At 45.1% G+C, this 22803-nt stretch overlaps 2 pseudogenes; both read right to left on the bottom strand.

Moving 5' to 3' along the window:
- Positions 1-7043: 7043 nt before the first annotated feature.
- On the bottom strand, positions 7044-7162 carry LOC136642941 (5S ribosomal RNA; annotated as a pseudogene).
- A 5817-nt stretch (positions 7163-12979) lies between these two features.
- LOC136642793 (5S ribosomal RNA) lies at positions 12980-13096 on the bottom strand (annotated as a pseudogene).
- Between the last annotated feature and the right edge of the window lie 9707 nt (positions 13097-22803).

Here is a 22803-nt window from a genome sequence, read left to right as displayed (position 1 = left end):
GCAGAGAGTGGGTGTCAATGGGCAATTTTCACAATGGAGAGAGGTGAAAAGCCTTGTGCCCCAAGGATCTGTCCTGGGACCGGTGCTTTTCAACCTCTTCATAAATGACCTGGAGACAGGGTTGAGCAGTGAAGTGGCTAAGTTTGCAGATGACACCAAACTTTTCCGAGTGGTAAAGACCAGAAGTGATTGTGAGGAGCTCCAGAAGGATCTCTCCAGACTGGCAGAATGGGCAGCAAAATGGCAGATGCGCTTCAATGTCAGTAAGTGTAAAGTCATGCACATTGGGGCAAAAAATCAAAACTTTAGATATAGGCTGATGGGTTCTGAGCTGTCTGTGACAGATCAGGAGAGAGATCTTGGGGTGGTGGTGGACAGGTCGATGAAAGTGTCGACCCAATGTGCGACAGCAGTGAAGAAGGCCAGTTCTATGCTTGGGATCATTAGGAAGGGTATTGAGAACAAAACGGTTAGTATTATAATGCCGTTGTACAAATCGATGGTAAGGCCACACCTGGAGTATTGTGTCCAGTTCTGGTCGCCGCATCTCAAAAAAGACATAGTGGAAATGGAAAAGGTGCAAAAGAGAGCGACTAAGATGATTACGGGGCTGGGGCACCTTCCTTATGAGGAAAGGCTATGGCGTTTGGGCCTCTTCAGCCTAGAAAAGAGACGCTTGAGGGGGGACATGATTGAGACATACAAAATTATGCAGGGGATGGACAGAGTGGATAGGGAGATGCTCTTTACACTCTCACATAATACCAGAACCAGGGGACATCCACTAAAATTGAGTGTTGGGCGGGTTAGGACAGACAAAAGAAAATATTTCTTTACTCAGCGCGTGGTCGGTCTGTGGAACTCCTTGCCACAGGATGTGGTGCTGGCGTCTAGCCTAGACGCCTTTAAAAGGGGATTGGACGAGTTTCTGGAGGAAAAATCCATTATGGGGTACAAGCCATGATGTGTATGCACAACCTCCTGATTTTAGGAATGGGTTAAGTCAGAATGCCAGATGTAGGGGAGAGCACCAGGATGAGGTCTCTTGTTATCTGGTGTGCTCCCTGGGGCATTTGGTGGGCCGCTGTGAGATACAGGAAGCTGGACTAGATGGGCCTATGGCCTGATCCAGTGGGGCTGTTCTTATGTTCTTATGTTCTTATGACCGGGCGCAGAAGATGGGATGCTGGGTGCAGCACTACTCTGAGCTATATTCCCCAGAAAATGCAATAACCAAGGAAGCACTGAACAACATCGAGTGCCTGCCTGTGTTGGAAGAGCTTGACAGTGAACCAACCCTAGCAGAACTTCACGTGGCACTGGACTCCCTCGCCTCTGGCAAGGCACCTGGGAAAGACACCATCCCTGCTAAAGTCCTAAAGTGCTGCAAAGAGATCATCACCACTAAGCTGCATGAAAGCCTCTGCTGGAGAGAAGGTGGAGTACCACAGGACATGAGGGATGCAAATATTGTCATGCTGTACAAGAACAAAGGCGACAGGGGTGACTGCAACAACTACCATGGCATCTCTCTCCTTAGCGTTGTAGGAAAGCTGTTTGCCCGAGTTGCACTGAAGAGGCTCCAGGTACTTGCAGAGAGCATCTATCCAGAATCGCAGCGTGGATTCCGAGCCAACAGGTCCACTACCGATATGGTATTCTCCCTTAGACAGCTGCAGGAGAAATGCAGAGAACAACGACAGCCACTCTGTATAGCCTTCATAGATCTCACGAAGGCTTTCGACCTGGTCAGCAGGGACGGCCTCTTCAAGATCCTCCCCAAGATCGGATGTCCACCCAGGCTCCTCAGCATCATCAGGTCTTTCCACGAGGACATGAAGGGCACTGTAGTCTTTGATGGCTCCACATCAGACCCCTTTGACATCCGAAGCAGAGTGAAGCAGGGCTATGTTCTTGCACCAACCTTGTTTGGGATTTTCTTCGCTGTCCTGCTGAAGCATGCCTTTGGAACTGCAACAGAAGGCATCTGTCTCCAGACCAGATTGATGGAAAGCTCTTCAACCTCTCCAGACTGAGGGCAAAGTCTAATTTAAACCAAGTAGAAAAACTTGCTTTCCACTTTATCCTCCTCTGTTTTATTTATTTTTCCAAGTGCCTGTACCTTGGGCTGTTACTCACAAGTAGGACTCTGCTCCTGCTCAGAGTAGACCTCTGTATGCACTTACGCATTTATTTTTATTGCCCTCTCCTAGCTCCTGTGCCCCAGCTTGCTGGACCTTAGAATCCCTCCCTCAGGTTAGATTAGGTGCTAGCTTAGGTAAAGCTTAGGTAAAGCTAAGCTAAAGGTAAAGCTAAATTTCTGCAGAGGTGGGGTGGGGTCAGTGTTGCCAGCATGCACCGAATCCTATCCCCTCCCTGGGCCTGAAAACCCAACATGAGAGAACTCAGTCTTGCATCATGCACAGTCCAAGTTGCCCCACTGAGCAGGCTGGGGCTTTAACCAGATGTTCCTTACCTCAAGGAGAACTGCAGCCTGCTCAATTCAGTGGCATGAATTGCCATGAATTCAAACATGAATTGAGGTAGTGGCGTAGCTAGAGGGGGTGCAAAGCACTAAGTTTTGCAGGGAGCCTCTCTCTGGTCTCCATTTTGCTTTAGTGCCCAGAATGGCTTTGAAGAGGAGGGGCTGCTTCCACACTACAGTTAGGCTCCCTGCAAAACTTAGTGCTTTGCACCCCCTCTAGCTACCCCACTACCTCAATTCATGTTTAAGATGCAGCGTGTCTGCACTGGCCCCATTGCATCAGTGCTGATTAGGATTGGGCTGTGAGCCGCCTGTACTTGTAGGCAAAGGCCTATTTGTCTCAAAGCCAGTAATAAAGAATAATGGTATTACACTTCAATTAGGATTTTGTGATTCTTGGCACTGTGCCGCAGTGTGCGCAACTGAGGTCATGTGTGGTGGGCTTGCACAGTTTTAAAAAATGAATTCATTTCAGCATTCCTGATAACGCTGAGGCATTATGCAGGCCAAACACCATCCATCACCCCTTCCAACAGCACCTCTTTGCTATCGCGGTAATTTGCATTTTGCTCTGAATATATATTTCAAGTGGATTTATTTATATGATCCTTTCTCCCTTCGTTTGCTTCCTTTTGGGGCTTTTTCGGTGGCTGCTTGTTCTCCTTTCCCCGACACAGCACCAATTGTGATAAATCATTTAAAGTTTGACTGCATTGTTAATATTGGTATTCATGTGGAGCTGACACTTTAATTGCCTGCACACACGGAGATGTGGTGTAAAGATTTCCTAATGGTTCTGAGTTACCTTTGTGAGTCACAGCAGCGAGTCGTTTAGCGACAAAACCTTAAGGCGGGTGTGAGCGGGGAAAATAAAGGTGTGCTTGCCTCTGCCTGGTGCAAGGCTGTATTTCAATTACCCAAATTACATGTCTAGGCCTATGAAAAAAATGAGCTCATTCAAGAATGGAATTGCTGTGGCAATAAACCTATACACCATACAGCTACCCAGGGCAAGTCAGGTGGCTTTTAACTCTGCTTATTGCCTATGCATATTCCTCACTGGATGTCTAAAGTCCTTTTCAGGCATTTCTTCATATAGAACGCAAAGGTGTCCCTGGCTTTTTCGACAATCTGCTCTTTCAACCCATTTCAATTATACCCAGAAGTCATTCATTGAATGCATGGTCCACTCTTTCAACCTCTCTCTATGGTCTATAGCAGTGATTTTCAACCTTTTTCAACTCACGGCACACTTAGTGGAAGGCTCACATCCCCCAATGGCCCTATTAATAAATGACCCTGCCCCAAACGCCCACAGCACATCTGCAGACCATTCACAGCACACCAGTGTGCCATGGCACAGTGGTTAAAAATGGCTGGTCTGTAGGCTAAAATTGTCCTCACCCATGTTGATTCAAACTGTTTTGGCTTATGTGGCACACTGAGAAATTTGCCTATGTTAATATGTCGGTGGCCATATGTTAGCATGTAGGTGGCCATCACCTTTCCCAGTGGCTACCAGCAAGACAGTATGTAGACCATGCTATATTAAGGCTGCAATCCTATGCATACCTACCTGGGAGTACACCTCCCTTAAACATATTGAGACTTACCTGTGAGTAAAACATGCATTGGGTTGTGCTGTGAGACTAATCCTATGCAAATCTATCTGGGCATAAATTCTATTGGGCTTCACCTCTGCGTAACACCTCTTTGCTATGCAAGTGCTGGCTTTCTAGAATTTGTATTGGCAACCTTCAGTCTCGAAAGACTATGGTATCGCGCTCTGAAAGGTGGTTCTGGCACAGCGTCTAGTGTGGCTGAAAAGGCCAATCCGGGAGTGACAATCCCTTCCACACCGGGAGCAAGTGCAGTCTGTCCCTGGTCTGTCTCCCTGGCTATGGGCCTTCCTTCTTTGCCTCTTAGCCTCAGACTGTTGGCCAAGTGTCTCTTCAAACTGGGAAAGGCCATGCTGCACAGCCTGCCTCCAAGCGGGCCGCTCAGAGGCCAGGGTTTCCCACTTGTTGAGGTCCATCCCTAAGGCCTTCAGATCCCTCTTGCAGATGTCCTTGTATCGCAGCTGTGGTCTACCTGTAGGGCGCTTTCCTTGCACGAGTTCTCCATAGAGGAGATCCTTTGGGATCCGGCCATCATCCATTCTCACGACATGACCAAGCCAACGCAGGCGTCTCTGTTTCAGCAGTGAATACATGCTAGGGATTCCAGCACGTTCCAGGACTGTGTTGTTTGGAACTTTGTCCTGCCAGGTGATGCCGAGGATGCGTCGGAGGCAGCGCATGTGGAAAGCGCTCAGTTTCCTCTCCTGTTGTGAGCGAAGAGTCCATGACTCACTGCAGTACAGAAGTGTACTCAGGACGCAAGCTCTGTAGACCTGGAGGCTTTCTAGAATGGTCCTTAGAATAAAGTCATTCTCTGTTCAGAAGCCATCTTGTGGCCTGGCCTCTTCTTGAGTAATCTGACATGGTATCAGCAGTTTAAGCCTTAACATTTGCCAGAATGTCTTTGTGGCACAGTTTTCGTCTTCAGAAAGCTTCAGCTTTGACAGACCTTCAGAATGGACAGACTGAAAGGGATCCTAATCTGGTTGGCAACCTTCAGTCTCGAAAGTCTATGGTAGAAGCCTACAGCACCCAGTATTCCCAAGCGGTCTCCCATCCAAGTACTAACCAGGCCTGACCTTGCTTGGCTTTTGAGATCAGAGGAGATCAGGCATGTGCAGGGCCTAATCTGTACACCACCATTCATGAGCTTGGCCTCCCCATTCATGAGACCTTGGGGCACTGGTCTCATTGGTTGTCTAGCTGACAGGAGTGGGGCTTAGCCAGCACCAATCTGTTCACTTTCTTCACATATCAACAGAGCTCCACAAGGAGACAGGGGAAATGCAGGGCGCCCAATGGCATGGGAGGGAAAGCTGATCACGTTGCAAGAGCCTTCGCCTTTACTGAGAACCATAAGAATGATTATGGAGAGGTGCTGATGAAACATTCCATACCCAGGCATAATGTGGATTATGGAAGGGCCCATTTCCATCTAAACATTCCAAACCCTGGGGAATCAGTGTAATCCTTTATAAGGAACACATATGAGGTGGCCGAAAACCGTGATTTTGATGACAAGAAGCAAGATTGTATCCGTGACAGATTAATGATAGATATCCTGGGCAAAGAACTACCGGAAAGGCTGTAAATGCAGAGAGTTCGAACACACACACACCCTGAGAGAGAGAGAGAGAGAGAGAGAGAGAGAGAGAGAGATGGCAAAGCATCAGTAGCATAGCTAGAGGGGGTGCAAAGCTCTAAGTTTTGCAGGGAGCCTCACCACAGCATGCAAGCAGCCCCTCCATATGCCTCTGTTTTACTCTCACCCCCCCCCAATGACTCTGCAGCGGAGGGCCTGCTTGAATGCTGTGGTGAGGCTCCCTGCAAAACTTAGTGCTTTGCACCCCCTCCAGCTACACTACCGCAAGGCATTCTGAGATGGTTAAAGTTCAAAACAGAGTAGAGAATCTACCAGAAAGCAGCCTGCGGGAGGTCTCCAATAAACACACTCACAATAAGAGAACTCATCCACCCATGAAAAGCTGTACTAGAAAAGCTTGAACAGTAGTTTCCAGTAAGCTCCTGACAAAGGTTGGTTTTGTTGAGTTTAGATGTGCAGCAATTTGGAATAATTTGGAAAACCCATGTCAAATGCTGGGTTTGTTGAGTTTAGAGTTTTTGTGGGAAAAGTCCAGTATCAGGAGTGTTTTTAAAAAACAAAAAAAGAGGACACTGCAACAGCCTGCCTTACCAAGACCATGAGAAAGGTCAAGTTTTGAAAGCCTCAAGCCTCTTTGGAACTCCCTCTTTGCCCTTTCAATCTGCACTTCTTGCATCTTCTATGATCTTCCTCTGTTTTGTCCTCTTACAAGGACCTAGTCCTGATGCTTGGTCATTCCAAGCCTTTTGCTGTATGCTGTATTCATCTACTGTGAGTTTGCTCTTCAAGACTAATTTAAAAGCAAAAGATGTCTGACGGAGGGCAGGGCATAAAGAAATACTAAAGGGGGGCAGTCACAGTGGTGTAGCTAGACGGGGTGCAAAGCATTAAGTTTGGCAAGGAGCCTCACCACTGTGTTCAAGCAGTGCTCCCGTCTCCTTCGGAGCCAGGCGAATGCTTCCATTTTGCTGCCACCACCCAGAATGGCTCTGAAGGGGAGGGGGAGGGCTGCTTGTATATTGGGGTGAGGCTCCCTGCAAAACGTAGTGCTTTGTACCCCCTCTAGCTACACCACTAATGGGTAGTCACATATTGTCCTGTTAAATAATCAAAGAAAACCAAACCCAAAACCATGTTGCATGAAAGCATCATTCTAAAATAAGGTTCATTCATTCATTCATTCACAAGATTTTTACGCTGTTTTCTCCCCCTACCAGGCACTCAAAGCAGCTTCCAAAAAATTATCAAAAAAAATACACATATATAAACACTAAAATGTCATAAAAAGGAAAAAAAAATTGGTTGGCAACCTTCAGTCTCGAAAGACTATGGTATAAGCCTACAGCACCCGGTATTCCCAGGCGGTCTCCCATCTAAGTACTAACCGGTCCTGACCCTGCTTAGCTTCCAAGATCAGATGAGATCAGGCATGTGCAGGGTAACAAGACCTAAAAAAAAACTCATAAAAGCCCAGAATAGGATGAAAAACCAGCAGCAAATGGTAAAATGATGAAAAAGCAGCCCACTAAACAGAGTAAAAACCCCATATTAAAAGCTCTAAACCAGGAATGTGAACGTAAAAAGAAATGTCTTTAGACCCTGCTGGAAATCCTCTAAGGAAGAAGCAGTTCATAAGCTAAATGTAAGGGAGTTCCATAGAACCAGTGCCACTATGGAGAAGCCCTACTCCTTCCTGCCACCCCTCTCATTTCCATTGGTGGTGGCATGCGTAAAAGGGCCTTCTATGATTACTGGAGAGGAGGGGACGGATTGTATGGAAGAAGGTCATTTCTCAGATATCCTGACCACAAGCCTTATAGGTTCCTAATGGCTTTTTTGAGATGATTATTGGTGAAGTCTTATTGTCTTTAAATGAACATCTTTTTCATTCAAAATATGTATTAATCAACTCTAGGTGGCTAATGATTCACAGTGGGATTTGGATTCATAGGTGCCCACTTTGCTACTGCCCAATACGAAGACCCCGCTCTCACCCGTCTCCCACTGGGGACAGGATGGCCCCCAAAGTGCTTTAGTTCAATGACTTTGCTTACCTTGAATCAAGCAACCCTGATAAGCAAGGAGCCTGCATGAGTTCGGAAGACGTAAAGTAGGGGAGTGAGTTTTCAGCAACACACATGCAAGGAAATCACTTCAGGAATGTTATAATAGCTCTCTCACATAGGGCACAATCCAAACCCCTTATGTCAGTGCTTTCCAGCACTGACAAGGGCAGTGCAGCCCTGAGGTAAGGGAACAAACATTCCCTTACTTTGAGGAGGCCTCTGTGAGTGACACCCAACTGCAGGATGCAGCACACGTCCCATTGGCACCGCTATGCCAGTGCTGGAAAGCATCGACATAAGGGGTTTGGATTGCGCCCATTGTTTCACTACTTTTCTGTTTATGAACACTTAAGATCCCATTTTTTAAAAACAATTAAGATCCACAGTTGAGAAAGTCTTGTATGGAGAAATGGTATACAGTGCCTGCCTGCCTAGTTATATCTATTTTGCTAGCTAGCTGTCATTACATCATTAAGGGTGAAATCCTGACTGCACCTTGGGCCGGCGCAAGTCCCTAGCACCGATCCAGGAAGGTTGCAAATGTGCCATAAAGCACATTTGTGCCTCCTCAGGAGTCGGATGGGCTAGTGCAGGGACACACACCAGCCTGGAGAGGCTGTATCCAGCCTCCATACTGACTGGGAACAGAGGGTTACGTTGGCCGAGCTTGGCCGACACAAGGTTCTGAGGTGGGCAGGGAGGAGGCGGGAGGGACGTGTTCTGGAGCAGGGGAAGGGGAAGGGTGGCCGGGCAGGCACGGAGCAGGAAGCAGGGCTGGGACCCATCTGTTATGCTGGATCCCAACGCCATTCCCTGAGCAGCATGGAACAACTTGAAGTCGCTCCGTTCTCCTCGGACTTATGCTACCTCCTGAGTTGGTGCAAGCCCAAGAAGACACACTGGGGCCATGGTGGCTTACCCAGGGGTAGTTTGGCTGAGCTACTTCAGCCTCCTGGCCTGCCTGTTCCAGTACAAGATAGGATTACGCCGTAAATTACATCTCGTAATACGGCATAAGAACAGAGTCAATTAAAAGTACACCTGCGAATAGGAATCAAAAGTAATTCATATGGTTATGAACTAGTCTGTGTTATTAGAGTTGAATGTCTTTCTCCCAGTCCAAGTAGCAGGCCGGGCTACAGACAAAACAGAACGATACCCCTGGACTTCAGTTTCTCATTGGGGTAGAAGCATTTTTGGAACAGGTCCAGGAAGGGTTCTAGGCCCACTTCTGAAACATGCAAGAGACTGACACAATGCAGGCTGAGCCATTTCCAGCTGTGTTATACCTACCTCCACTGTCCGGAGGCTTCCGGTGTGCCAAAAGCACTGCACCTCATAGTAGACAAGGCAAGCCTTAGTGCAACTTACAGCACAATCCTATCCCTGCATTGGTACAACCAGGCTGCATGGCCTGCCCTGTATCCAACACAAGGTTGAAACTGGTGGAGGTCACCATGGGATAAGGGGATATTATTCCCCTTACCCCATATTAAACTCCAGCCTGCTGTTTGGGGCTACTCAGACTTGCGCCAGCTATGTAGGCGAATAAGACAACAGCAGGGTATAAGAATTTCTTTAAAAAATATTGTATAATCTCAGGTTAGATTAAATCTTGGATGTGGAATCCACTGTATTCCTTCCCAACAGTTCCCATTCGTGTGCCAAATTGCTAGCTCCTTTGGTCCTGATCAAAGACCCACCTGAGCATTTTATAAAAGGTGCATGATGATGAATCAAGTCAGAGCACTGATCCATCCAACACAGCCTTGTCCGCTCTGATGGACAGCAAGTTTCTGTTGACCCAAGCAAAGGACTTTCTCATAGATTTTTATATGGGAGTGCTGAGGGCCAAATTTGGGGCTTGCTGTGTACAAAGCAGATACTCCCTCACGGACCTATGGATACACTGCTGGAGAGTTGAGGTTTTTTTCATGTGGTTTTGTGCTTGAACTTGATTCTGTGTTATTCTGTTTCAGTGAGTTCTTGGGCTTTTATTATTTATTTATGTATTTGAAATATTTATATGCCGCATTTCCACTTCAGTTGTTATCCATCCGGAGCCGTTGGGACAGGGCAGACTGTGCATTTAAACAACCATACGCTTGTACATCCAGATTCTAGAATAGAACAGGGAATAAATGTACACAGACATCTATCTTGGGCCTATCTTGCACATTGACTACTTAAAAAGCAGCCCCTTTTGTGTTCTTTTGCTTCTTTTCAGTACAAATGGATGAGTCAAGATCAATTGGGCTTTACAGGGCAGAAACTGTATGTTATGACTCCATTTAAACATCTGCCGCTTAAAAATGTTCATTAAGGTTGTATCTTTCACTTGGTCTCCTATTATGTTCTGGAGAGGTCATTCATCCCACTCTATTCCCACTCTAGTTATTCAGCAAGAAGTTCAATAAAATATCACAGTTTGGCAAAAGAAAGCAGTTGTACCCCTGATAATCTGCATTTGTATGCAGACCCTTTTTGTGGTGAATTTTAAATTAATTTTCTTCTTGATATTTAAGGAGCCTTGTATTCATGTGTATTGGAATTGCGGAAGATCTGGCGAGGAGGTAGATGTGGTGTCAGCAGTGGCCCCTTTAAGGGTAAGGCCTGGGCATCCAGCAGAGTGTGCTGCACAGCTGCAGCCACTTGAAGGCCATAGGGCCCTCAGGAATATAAGGAGCACCTGAGGCAGGAAGGGGGATGTGGGTTGGAGAAGGAGTGCAGGTTGGAGAGGAGACTGACGTGTCTTATTGACTTGGATACTCTGACTGATTTGACTGACTACCTGGAATCTGACCTCAGACTGTAACTTGGCTTATTGGCTCTGGACTGATTTGGCAACTCTCATTGATTGGACTGGTTTACTTGGAATCTGTGAACTGGAACTGGACTCTGACTTTTGCTTGCTGCACTGGTGAGTTTCACAAGGGAAACTAATCAGCCTTAAGCGGGCATGAGGAGCTGTGGCAAGACATCATGTCATAAACCAGCAAGGTCAATGTATGAGACAAAAACTGGATTATTATTATTATTTTTTTAAGAATATTGAACTCACATTCATTGCTTAGTGCTTGGTTGGCAGCTCTACTACTGCCTTTTTTAAAGTTGAACTTTTTTGTGTTGATGCAATAGCCCCTGCCAATTAGGGATTTGATAGTCAGACTGATGATATCACAAGGTCAAATCAGAGTGAGAACAATGCTTTCTACCCTGACAATACACTGGCAAAAATACTTGCCCTTGTTCTCACTCCCATCAAAAAGGAAAGTATGACTTCCTTAGACCCCCCCTCCCATGGCATAGCTAGAGGGGGTGCAAAGCACTAAGTTTTTGCCTCCATTTTGCTCCCCCATCTGGAATGGCTCCAAAGGGGAGGGGGAGGAGCCGCTTGCATGCCACGCTGAGGCTCCCTGCAAAACTTACTGCTTTGCACCCCCTCTAGCTACACCACTGACCCCCCCCCCCCAATTTCTCCTTCCTTTCAGCTCAGTGTGGCTCTAATATTTATTCAGCACAAACACATTCTCCTTCCGTTTGGCAAAACCGTTTCTAATCTTCAAGCTGAAATGCAGTGTGTGTGTGAAAATCAGAAATATATAATCCTACCCGTCTTTTCAGATTATCAGAGGGGGCCCTTCTAACTGTGCCTCCACCAGCAGAAGTGAGGGCGATGCCAGCAAGAAATAGGGTCTTCTCAGTTGTGGCACCCTATCTATGGAATTCCCTCCCCCTGAAATTGAGAACAGCTCCCTCTTTAGAGTCCTTTCGGCTGGGTCTCAAGACTTTTTATTTAGGGAAGCTTTTAAATTCAAACAGTGTGGGGGGGGGGAAGGTTGGTGCTTTTCATGAAACATCTTTTAATGATCCAACTGTGTCTTCCTGTTTTATGGTTTTAATTTTTTATTAATGTTTTAGCATTGTTTCATCTATTATATTGAAACGTTTTGTAAGCCGCCTTGATGGCCCCAAGTGGTGGAAAGACAGGATATAAATAAATACATTGAGAAATCATTGTTGCCTTTATATCTTGCTTGTGAGCTTCTCAGACTGATCCGGTTGACCACTCCTTGAAAAAAGAATGTTTAGATAGACCCCAGATTGACCCCAGAGTAATCCAATGGGGTTTATTATACTTGTAAGTCAGCTCCACGCGTCTTTCTTCCATAATCTGCATGTGCCTGAATCCAGATCAATACCAGCCCAGGTTTTAGCAATCACTTTTTATCCCTTTCCATTGGCTGGATCTAACCAGGCAGCAATGAAAGACTAGGAAGCCTAATTTCACATTTCCAGCATGTCCTCTCCTTATTTCAGTCCAACTATTTGCAGTGATGGCCTGTGCTACCCTAGGTCCTTGAAGAACAGTCAGGGCTTCTCTTACATTCTTTTGGTTTCTAGGAATACTCTACGGTGCATGCAATTCCACCACCCATGACTCTGGCACAATTATGAGTCATTCTCCAGGCATTCCTGGCTCAGCCCCTGTGCAAAAAAAATGCCAGTGCTCCAATGAGTCTTTGGCACAACTGTAACACCATCCTGGCCAATGATTCGGCTGCCAAGAGCTGGTGTCTCTTCTTCCAGAGCTACTATGAATATTCCCACTAGAGCATTGCCCATCGTTTATCAGCTGTGGAGCCAAGCAGCCTTCCACCTCGGCCTTTTGGTTTTTCCTCCATTTTTCAAATAAGAAGAGGCCTGCAGATCAGACCAAAGGTTCACCTACAATAGTCCATTCTCTCACTTCTTCCCAGAAGCCTCAAAGCCCAGATTAAAGGAAAAGAGTCCTTTGCTCCTATTGCTCCCCAGCCTGCCTCTCAACATAATAGCTAATAGCCTTTGAAAGATCTGTTCTCCAAGAATCAGTATAAGCCCCTTTTCATAAGAGGATTCATGATTTCATAAGAAATCATTTTGGCTTCAGATAATGAATATTCCCATTCTGCTTTTTAAAAAATGCTACATGTAGTTGGACTTCTTTTGAAGTGTTTTGAAGTCTACCCAAGCATCTGCCAAGCTATACGGACACAGCACCCTTTTCCATTTCCAATAACATGTTTCACACAGGCACCCAAGATGCTCTTTATCAGATTCCTCTCTCTTTGAAGACTCCCAGGTCCTTGCACTAAGAGTTTTCAGTTATCTCATAATGACTGTTCCACATGGTTGGCAACCTTCAGTCTCGAAAGACTATGGTGTAAGCCTACAGCACCCAGTATTCCCAGGTGGTCTCCCATCCAAGTACTAACCAGGCCTGACCCTGCTTAGCTTCCAAGATCAGACAAGATTGGGCATGTGCAGGGTAACAGTTGCCAACCAACTGTTCCACATTCAGTTTTGATTAAGACTGAAGCAAATTTCTCCATAACACCTCATTTAACTTTTTTTCCCCCCAAGACCTGTTATGAATTGTTCTGTTCTGGCTCTGTTTCCCAAATCTGTGGTCATTTTTGTGCATTTAAAAAAAAAAAAACACACAACAAGAAGCCCAGCAACTCTGACTGCCCACTTCTCACAATTGCCACATCCATACAGTGAACATAGGAGCCAGGGAGCGAGATCACACCTGCTGGCTTGACCTCCAGCAGCCATGTGTTTGTCAGTCATGACAGAGGTGCTTGACATGGAACCTCACAAAACAGGAATCTTGGTTACACAGAAGAGTACTGTGTGCATACAACTATATGTACACAGGGCCTTTTCTCAATAATGCCAAACAAATGACCAATGGGATAATGGTCAGAAGGACCATCTCTCTCTCTCTCTCTCTCTCTCTCTCTCACACACACACACACACACACACACACACACACACACACACACACACACACACACTGCTTGTTTAAAAATAAGTAGAAGCCTTTTTCTCCTTTTTGACCTAATCTTAGCCTTGTTTTCAGGCATCTGGAGAACAAGGCCATGGCAAGATGCTCATTTTTTTTTATATTGATCCCAATATGTTCTCTAATCGTGGGCTTATATCTTTTCTGCTGTTCATTTGAGGCTGGCCAAGCTAAGACTGCTCAATTCCACTGTGAGAGGAGCAAAGGCTGGGAGGGAGGCTTAAGGAAAAAAAAAATCTTTAATTTCTGTAAGGCTCCAGAGGGAGTTTCAGTAGCATAAAGAGCGCGAAGGAAACCTTCTAGGAACGTTAACTTTCAACCTTTTTTTCCAATTTCTCCTTGCTTGGAAGACAGTATTTTTAGCCCCTTCCCCTCCAAAAGCTTAACTTCCATTTGGGGATCTGTGGGTAGATAAAGATTTTCATGCACTCGGTTGGTCTTTGTGGACCTCCTGCTCCTGGTGGAATATTGTTGCATCAAAGATAAGTATGCTTGGATGTGGCCTCTTGGGGCTTCTCCTCATTTTGTTTGCATTCTCCTTTCCGATAGGCTTATAAACTTAAATGCCAGCACAGCAAGTGGTTTTGCTCCGGTCCCTTTTCTGTTTAGCTTCTTGTGCAATCCGTTACGCTGACGGCATCAAGTAGGACAAATACCCGTACATGCATCAGTGGCATCAGGCAAGAGGCAATGTATGGGTAGGAGTCAATATCAGCCATTCATCACCCTTTAGTTAGTAATAACCATGTACATTTTCATTTGTCTGCTGCTTAATTATGCTCTGCAGGTTGTAGATCATATGGATTCATCAGTGCCAAGCCTTCTTCATTTCTTGCATTCTATTTCATTCCTATTCTCTCATTTCACCCTTTCACCAGTTGAACAAAGGCCTGAACAAGACATGAGGTGGTATAATCAGTCTGGTCCACTGGAGACTGGACCGGAGATATAAGAATTGAATGATTGAGACTTCCCTCATATAAAAACTCCATATATAGTACATAGAAAACTAGATCTCAAGCAGAAAACTTAATGATCTCCCTGGATTCTAATTTTCTATGTGCTGTGATTTTTATTTTTTTATTTTGGTGGAGGAGTCTCTCTCTCTCTCTCTCTCTCTCTCTCTCTCTCTCTCTCTCTCTCTCACAGAGAGAGAGAGAGAGAGAGAGAGAAACAGACCCCTGCTGCCTACAGTTGTCCAGTCCAGACACAGTTTTAGCACATCAACACCTGTTTGTGTAAATGAAGTTTAATTTAAGCATTCATGATGTTCACTTTACTGGATTTTTAAGTCAAACCTGTGCTGTGAGGTAGGCTAGGCTGCAAGGTTATGCTTGACCCAACAGGAGAGGAATGATTGCTCTGATTCTCTTGCCAATGCTGGCAAGTTTCCATAAGTGGAATATTAAGGATGAAAGCAATAAAGCTATAAGTAGAGAAACATCCTTGGAAACTGACCCTCTTCAGAATTCCAGTGCACTGCAGCCAAAAGCAGGCCTTCTCTTTTCAATCACACACTCGGGATAGAATAAATTTGGCATTTAAACAGCCCGTGATGTGAAGGGCATACCGTATTTTTCGCTCCATAAGATGCACTCCCCCCCCCAAAAAAAAGTGGGGGGAAAAGTGTGTGCGTCTTATGGAGCAAATACTGCAAAAAAAAAAAAAAACTCCACCTTGGCCCCGCCCCTGCCCGGCCCCCTGCCCGCTCGCTCTGCTCTGCTTCCCAGTCAGAGGCTACTCAGAAGTAAGTCTCAGAGTCAGTGGGGCTCACTCCCAGGAAAGCGTGGGTGGGGTGGCAGTCTCGATGCCCAATCCTGTGCATGCCTACTCTGAAGTAAGTCCCATTAGAGTCAGGAGGGCTTACTCCCAGGAAAGCCTCTCTCACCCCCCCCCAAGCCTGGAGCATCACAGCCTCTCTTTCCCCCCACCCCAAGCCTGGAGCATCACAACTTCTCTGCAACACAAACACTTTCCCCCCTCTCTCACACACACAGGCTGCCCCCTTCTCTTACACACACAGATGCTCTGCCCCCCCCACACTCACACAGCAGGGGAGGGGCGCTTTCACTCACCTCATCCAGCATCTGAATGTAAGCCCCCCCCCCCATCACAAAGAAAAACCTTGGTCAGAATGCCAGCGTTTGCTTATTGCACAAGCCCCAGGTAAGGCTGGGTTCTCACCATAAATCCAGAGGTTTGTTGTGTCTTGAGAATTCAAGTTGTGGTTGGACTTTCCACTTGTTCATTTGTATTGGAATCACGGAAGAACTGGCGAGGAGGTAGATGTGGTGTCAGCAGTGGCCCCTTTAAGGGTAAGGTCTGGGCATCCAGCAGAGTGTGCTACACAGCTGCAGCCACTGGAAGGCAATAGGGCCCTCAGGGATATAAGGAGTACCTGAGGCAGAAAGGGTTTGTGGGTTTTGAAGGAGTGCAGGTTGGAGGTAGGAGAGGAGACTGACTGGGTTTATTGAATTTGGAATCTGACTGTGGATTGTGACTGGACTTGGATACCCTGATGGATTTGACTGACCTTGGACTGTAATTTGGCTTATTGGTTCTGGACTCTGATTTGGCAACTCTGATTGATGGGACTGATTTACTTGGCATCTGTGGATTGGAACTGGACTCACTTTTGCTTGCTGCACTGGTGAGTTGCACAAGGGGGACTGATCAGCCTTAAGGGGGAACAAGGCCCAGTGGATTGGGATTTGGCAGAACATCATTGTAGCAGAAAGATAATGTGATCCCCTATTTGTGTGCACCTGCTTTTGTGAGCTTCATAAATTCTGACTCTAGCAATGATGAGTTCCTGGGGTTTCCAGAAAACTAAAGTACTCAAACCTTTAAGTCTCTCCATTTGTTAATGACAGTGATAATGGTTCTTAATGCCACTGTTGACTGCTGTTCACTTTACATGGTTCAAATGTTGTTCTGTTATAGTTTATTAAATATTTTATTACACTGTTTAGTTCAAAATATTTTTTCCTGTTTTCCTCCTCTAAAAACTAGGTGCGTCTTATGGTCAGGTGTGTCTTATGGAGCAAAAAATATGGTAAACATTGTGATATTTTCATCTGAGTTTTAATGGAAGGTGGGCACCCAGTTCAGTTCCCTGGGAGCTAAAAAAAAAAATCACACAACTCTAAAACTTACAAGTACCTTTCTAAAACTACTGTTAGAAGACAGTTTTAGGCTTTCCTAGATGTCTCTGTTCTGGTGTTACTATTTTTCTACACATTGGTTTCACCATGTGTTTGGCCATTTGCTAAGCAGTCTGCAAAAAGAAAATCTTGCAAGGTCTCCGGTTGAACTGTGTTGGAAGGATCAGTAAATCTGTTGAGCTTGATGGAAAGGGGAGAAATCAAACTTGTTTCAAATGCATCAAGCAGCAGCGATGGCTAATTTAAGCAGCCCACAGCCAAGATCTGGCACTTCTAGCAATTTTGTCTGGCCCTTAATGGCCTTTCTAAATTGCCATGTTTTGTTACTAAGATTGGTAAAACAGAATAAACAAAATTGCCCACAATGGGGGAAAAAAAAGACTGCAATGTGTAGTCAGTTAAAACATTTTCATCAGCAACAAGTGCCCCTGATTAATCTGTCAGCAGAAATTAAACAGGTAAAAAAATTTTTAATACAAGACTTATTTAAACTGCAGATGGCAAGAGCTGGCTTAAGAGAGGCAGTCCTTTCTATGTAGAAGGGGGAATACTTTTTCTAAGGATGTGCTTGCTGGGATACATAGTCTAAAATCAACACATAATAGATTCTTTAGTTCTTCCTTAGAACTATTTCTTTTCCCTGCATGCAAATTATGCAGATTTAAATGATTGGTTAATTGAATAAAAGTTCATATGATTAATCAAGCAAGATTTCTTTAATCAGGAATCAGCCCTAAAGAATGATTGTGTGTGTGTGTGTGTGAGAGAGAGAGAGACAGAGAGAGAGAGAGAGAGACTGTAATATAACATTTGTCATTGAATATTGTGTTTTATATTCCAGCCAGGCTAAAACACATGGGCTTTGAAACTATGAAACTGCTTATGCATAGATGATGCTAATTTTATTGACTACACGTAATCCATTCCCCCCCCAATGTGTGAAAAAAAGACAAAACTTTGAAAATGTATGATTCATTTTTTTCCTAAAGATGAAACTACAACGAGCGTCAAACCACACAGGATTATGGGAAGGCACTTCCAGAACAAAAAGCCTATAACTTCCATATAGCACATCTCCTTTAATGTATTCATGAAATCTACAACTGTAGATTCCTCCTGGCAGCATAGATGGGAGATCACAGCCCATCTTTGGTGGCAAGGATCTACGCCCCCACCATAGTCTCTGGACCTTAGCAAGTGCCCAGCAAATTCTGAGAATGTACAGAGGGCCTTTCCGTACTTAAAACAACCAGCACATGTGCTTTTGAAAGAAACTGGGCCTACCTTGGGATTTCACCAGTTTGGATTGTTGGATTGAGCGTCATCTGAAACCTTTACCACCACTTTGCCCAGCAGTCCTTGTGCTGTGTTGAAAATGGCTAAGAATGTGAAGCAGTAAACTTTCTGTAGGGCAGTGTGCCATCTTACAGACATGGTTCCAATAAAAATGCCAGGGTTGTCTGCCACTGGAACAGAACAATGCCCGTTAATCTGGCCCTAGACTGCATCCCTTTTTTGTTGTTCTTAAGTGGATTGCACAAGACTCTGAAACCATGTGGCATAGGAAGAGGCAATCTGAACAGATGTGAAAGTGACACTGTAAAATGAATAGAGGTGGCAAACTTTTCAGAGGCTGCTCAAGGAAACCATTCAAGCTGGTAAAATCCCAAGGTAGGCCCAACTTCTTTCAAAAGTGTATTTGCTGACTGTTGTCAGATGTTTGCACATTCTCAGAAGCACTGGCCTTAGGCCCACTGAACAGCTGCACAACAGACGATCATTCAATGGGAAAATTGCTTCCCCAGTTTGAAGCAGCAACGTTGTTGGAAGGGCTACCTGTTGAACTCCTACTTTTCATACACTCATTAATAGCACACTGCCCCTGCCCAACAGGAAAGTTCAGAACCCTCAGATAGAAGAGAAGGGGACAAACTGTCACCCAGTGGTGGACTTACCTGACCACTCCCAGGACAAAGGTCCGGGATGCTACCCCTGTGAGATTCCGCCTGCCCATGTGCGAAGCCGTCCCCCCTTCTAAGCATGACAGAGCCTCGTGCAACTATGAGACTGACTGGGGAAGCCTTCTGAGGCTTCCCCGCTATCTTAACCGGTAGTACAGTTTCTGACCATGTCGGGGGCCTCAACGAGGCATCCTGTGCAGTCCTAGAGTGTGCAGACCCAAACCCAGGGCATTTCTCCCATTAGCCCAGCGCTAGGTCCACTGCTGCTGTCTCTGTTACAGCAGGTACTTCATTATCAGTTTTGCTTCAAGAGTTCAAGAGCTTGCCATCTTTTTTTTTTTTCCCCTGGCACTGCCCTTAAGCCTTTCCCTGGCACTGTCCTTAAGCCTTTGACAGTGACCTGATTTAGATGAATGTTTAGCTGTTGAAGCTTTGCTTTGAATGTAGAGAAGTACTGGGAAAGGGCTTCACCTGCTAGATTTCTGTAACTGCTGCTAAAGGCATAAGAGCTCCTGCAGCAAGACTAGGAAAAAAAGGTGGCAACCCTATCTCTGTCACATGGTGTGGAGATGTGAGCACAAATGCAGTAAAATTTGTACCATAATAACTTCTTTTGTGATGTCTTTATGCTGAGTGCTTAATTGAAGTAATGTGGTTGGAGGCAGGTATTAAAAAGAGCCAAAGTCAATATGTATAAGTTCTGAGGAAAGTATCATTTTGTATAAAAATGACAAACAAAAGAGCATTATTTTAATACGAGCAATTGTGTGGGGTTTTTGTTTAATTCATTCTTTGGTGGATTATAAAATACATCAGTTTTCTTGATTCCTAGGGTTTTGGAACAATTAACGTCTTAACAGTGCAGAAAATGTTCAACAGACAATTAAGTTCTGTATTTAGAATAATTAGGAAATCCAGGTGTTAAGAGGTAGGGTAAATGAGTGTGTGCTTCCACATGTTTGTGTAATTATAAATATCCTAAGTGGCATGGAAAGAGTGTAAATGAATGGCAGGAAGTTCTTGGTTTTGTTTCAGCTCCCTTTTCTCTTGCCAAATGTTAGGCAGTGGAGTATGGGAAGCAGCAAATCAGGAATAGCGACACTGGACATATTCAGAGTGGATTGATTGATTGATTGCAATATCTTAGGCCAGTTTCCCAGGAATGCCAAAAGTGGCTTACAAATCGGGGGGAAAAACTAAACCATTTTTAAAAAACAAAACAAAAAACAGACACAATATTAACTGAATGCTTTGTCAGAATATAAATACCTTTGCAGCGTGTCAGAAAATGTAGGTGGAAGGGGCCGCAAATATTTACAGTGGGGAAGGAGTTCTATTTACTACCACCCTAACAGCTATCTCCACATTTGGAACTAGTAAAGGTCAGAACCATATCACTGCCCAAGGTCTCACATACACACTCAGCCCAAACCTACCTCAATCCCCATGCAGTGACGCAGCAACATCCCACAGGGAATTTTCAACTGCTGGAGATCTTGGGGTAAGGGGACATTTGAGGTAAGCCCCACCAACAGCTATCAATCACTGGTGCAAGTCCACCTTCCTCCATGCATGTGGATCAGGTCTGAGAATGGATTCAGGATTCAGCATGCACTGCTGCTACCAATCTCACCCACCCACAGCCCCGATCCTCTGATTCCCCATTCCATCTACTCCATGCTCCACCCTCAACTAGCCCCATTCCACCCCTTGTGCTGGGTTTACATGCTATAGCGGGCCTCCCAATGTCTCCTGGTGTGTGCAGGAAAGCTGTGACCTTCCCGCTGACATGCCAGCAGCTTACACTGCCACAAAGCACTTTATGGCTTCTTTGCAGCAGCCCGCACTAGTGGAAAGTGCACCTGCACTATTGTTGAGTAGGATTAGGCGGACAAACTGGAATCCGTTTTGCATGGAATCCATTTGGGCAGATGGTTGTGGGGGAATGGATGGCTGCACACTGGCATGTTGTGTCTATGTACATATATCTATGTGCAGGAATCAAGATGCAACTTCTAGAGACTTGGACAGGGGCTGTCATTGGAAGAGCTCTGAAGCATATGTGTGCTTTGCTACATTTTTAAAAAAGATATACCCAATATCTCCCCAAAAGACAAAACAGTGACACTGTCTTACCATAAACTGGTGCCAGAAAATAGGAACTGTCCAAGGTAAAGAGTGCAGTGGGGAGGGGGGGTGCATGGCATCAACAGAAGTTAAAATTGAATCATGATAGCCGAGTTTGCAGATGGCACCCAATTATTCAAGCTGGTAGAATCCCAAGCGAGGCCTGACTTCTTTGATAGCACAGGCCAACACACATATTGCTTCCTTATGTTATACCAATTCCTGGCTATATTTGGGGTGCTGATTCCAAAAATGTTATCTGTTTTGCCCTATCAAGTCTAGTTTTGGAGACACGGCATAGCTTCTTTAGTGAATGGTTCAAGCAGCTTCCTCATGAGGAAGCCTACACCGTGGCTTCCTCATGAGGAAGCTGCTTGAACCATTTACTAATGAGGCTATGCCGTGTCTCCAAAACTAGATGTGATAGGGCAAAACAGATAACATTTTTGGAATCAGCAACCTAAATTCATATCAAACCACCATAAAGTTTGGGAAACTTTTCTGACCCTCAATTTTGTAGGCCTGTGTAGTCTGTGTGTCAGCATCTCTGCTCAGAAGTAAGTCCCCTTGAGTTCAATGGAGCTTACTCCCAGCAAAGTGTGCATAGAATTGCAGCCACAGTGGTGAAGGCACAGTGTGGGAAATGACAGGACAGGCGGAGTCTTCTGAGTTCTTGGGCTGTATAAGGAAAGGAGATGTCAACAGTGAAACTGAAACAAAAATACTCCCCAAAATTCTCATCCAAAAATTGATGTTGACTATTTTCCAGATAGTCTCTGAATGCAAGGATGGCCGCTGAATGTTCACCCAATATTTTATCTCTCTATGTATCTTAAATTCTGTGAGTCAATATTTGCTCTTTGACAGTTGCTATTTGACAGTATTTGATAGTTGACACACAATCGTATTTAGTGTGACAGCTTATGAAACTTCATTCCTGAAGCCTGCCAAAACAATGGAGAGATGCGATCGAGTGTTGAAGTTCTTGAATTCTCATGCGGAGGTAAAAATTTCACAATCAAAATGAGTATTTTGTTTTTGTTTGGCATTCAGTTGTCGACTTGGAAATTTAAGAAGTTAAGTTGCGAAGTTGGAAATGCCAGCCAAGGCTGAATATTTCAACAGTACTCAGTAATACTGTCTTCCACAGGGCATCTCAGAGCCTGGTGCCCTTTATTCCTTCTTGCAGCACAGATTGAGCTTCAGTGACGTCGCTAAGGGGGTGTGGGCCTCACTGGGCGACGCACAGAGGGGTGACACCACTGCTGGCCAAAATTTTAAAAAATCTGGGTATTTTTGAATACCTTCATGTTATATATTGTTCAATGTGTAATTTCATGCAGAACACAATGAAACAGATCACACTGAAATACCTCTATTCTATCAAAAGTTATAGCCAAAAAACAGTGGGTACCAGGCAATTGTACATCACCACAACCATCACCCAGGGCATTGCCCCACCTTAAGAACATAAGAACAGCCCCACTACATCAGGCCATAGGCCCATCTAGTCCAGCTTCCTGTATCTCACAGCAGCCCACCAGATAACAAGAGACCTCATCCTGGTGCCCTCCCTTGCATCTGGCATTCTGACATAGCCCATTTCTAAAATCAGGAGGTTGCACATGCGCATCATGGCTTGTAACCCTTAATGGATTTTTCCTCCAGAAACTTGTCCAATCCCCTTTTAAAGGCACCCAGGCCAGACGCCATCACCACATCCTGTGGCAAGGAGTTCCACAGACCAACCACACACTGAGTAAAGAAATATTTTCTTTTGTCTTTTCTAACTCTCCCAACACTCAATTTCAGTGGATGTCCCCTGGTTCTGGTGTTATGTGAGAGTGTAAAGAGCATCTCTCTATCCACTCTGTCCATCCCCTGCATAATTTTGTATGTCTCAATCATGTCCCTCCTCAGACATCTCTT

The sequence above is a fragment of the Tiliqua scincoides genome, chromosome 2, assembly GCF_035046505.1.
Source record: "Tiliqua scincoides isolate rTilSci1 chromosome 2, rTilSci1.hap2, whole genome shotgun sequence".
Taxonomy (NCBI): Eukaryota; Metazoa; Chordata; class Lepidosauria; order Squamata; family Scincidae; genus Tiliqua; species Tiliqua scincoides.
This window is presented reverse-complemented; position numbering and strand designations above follow the sequence as displayed.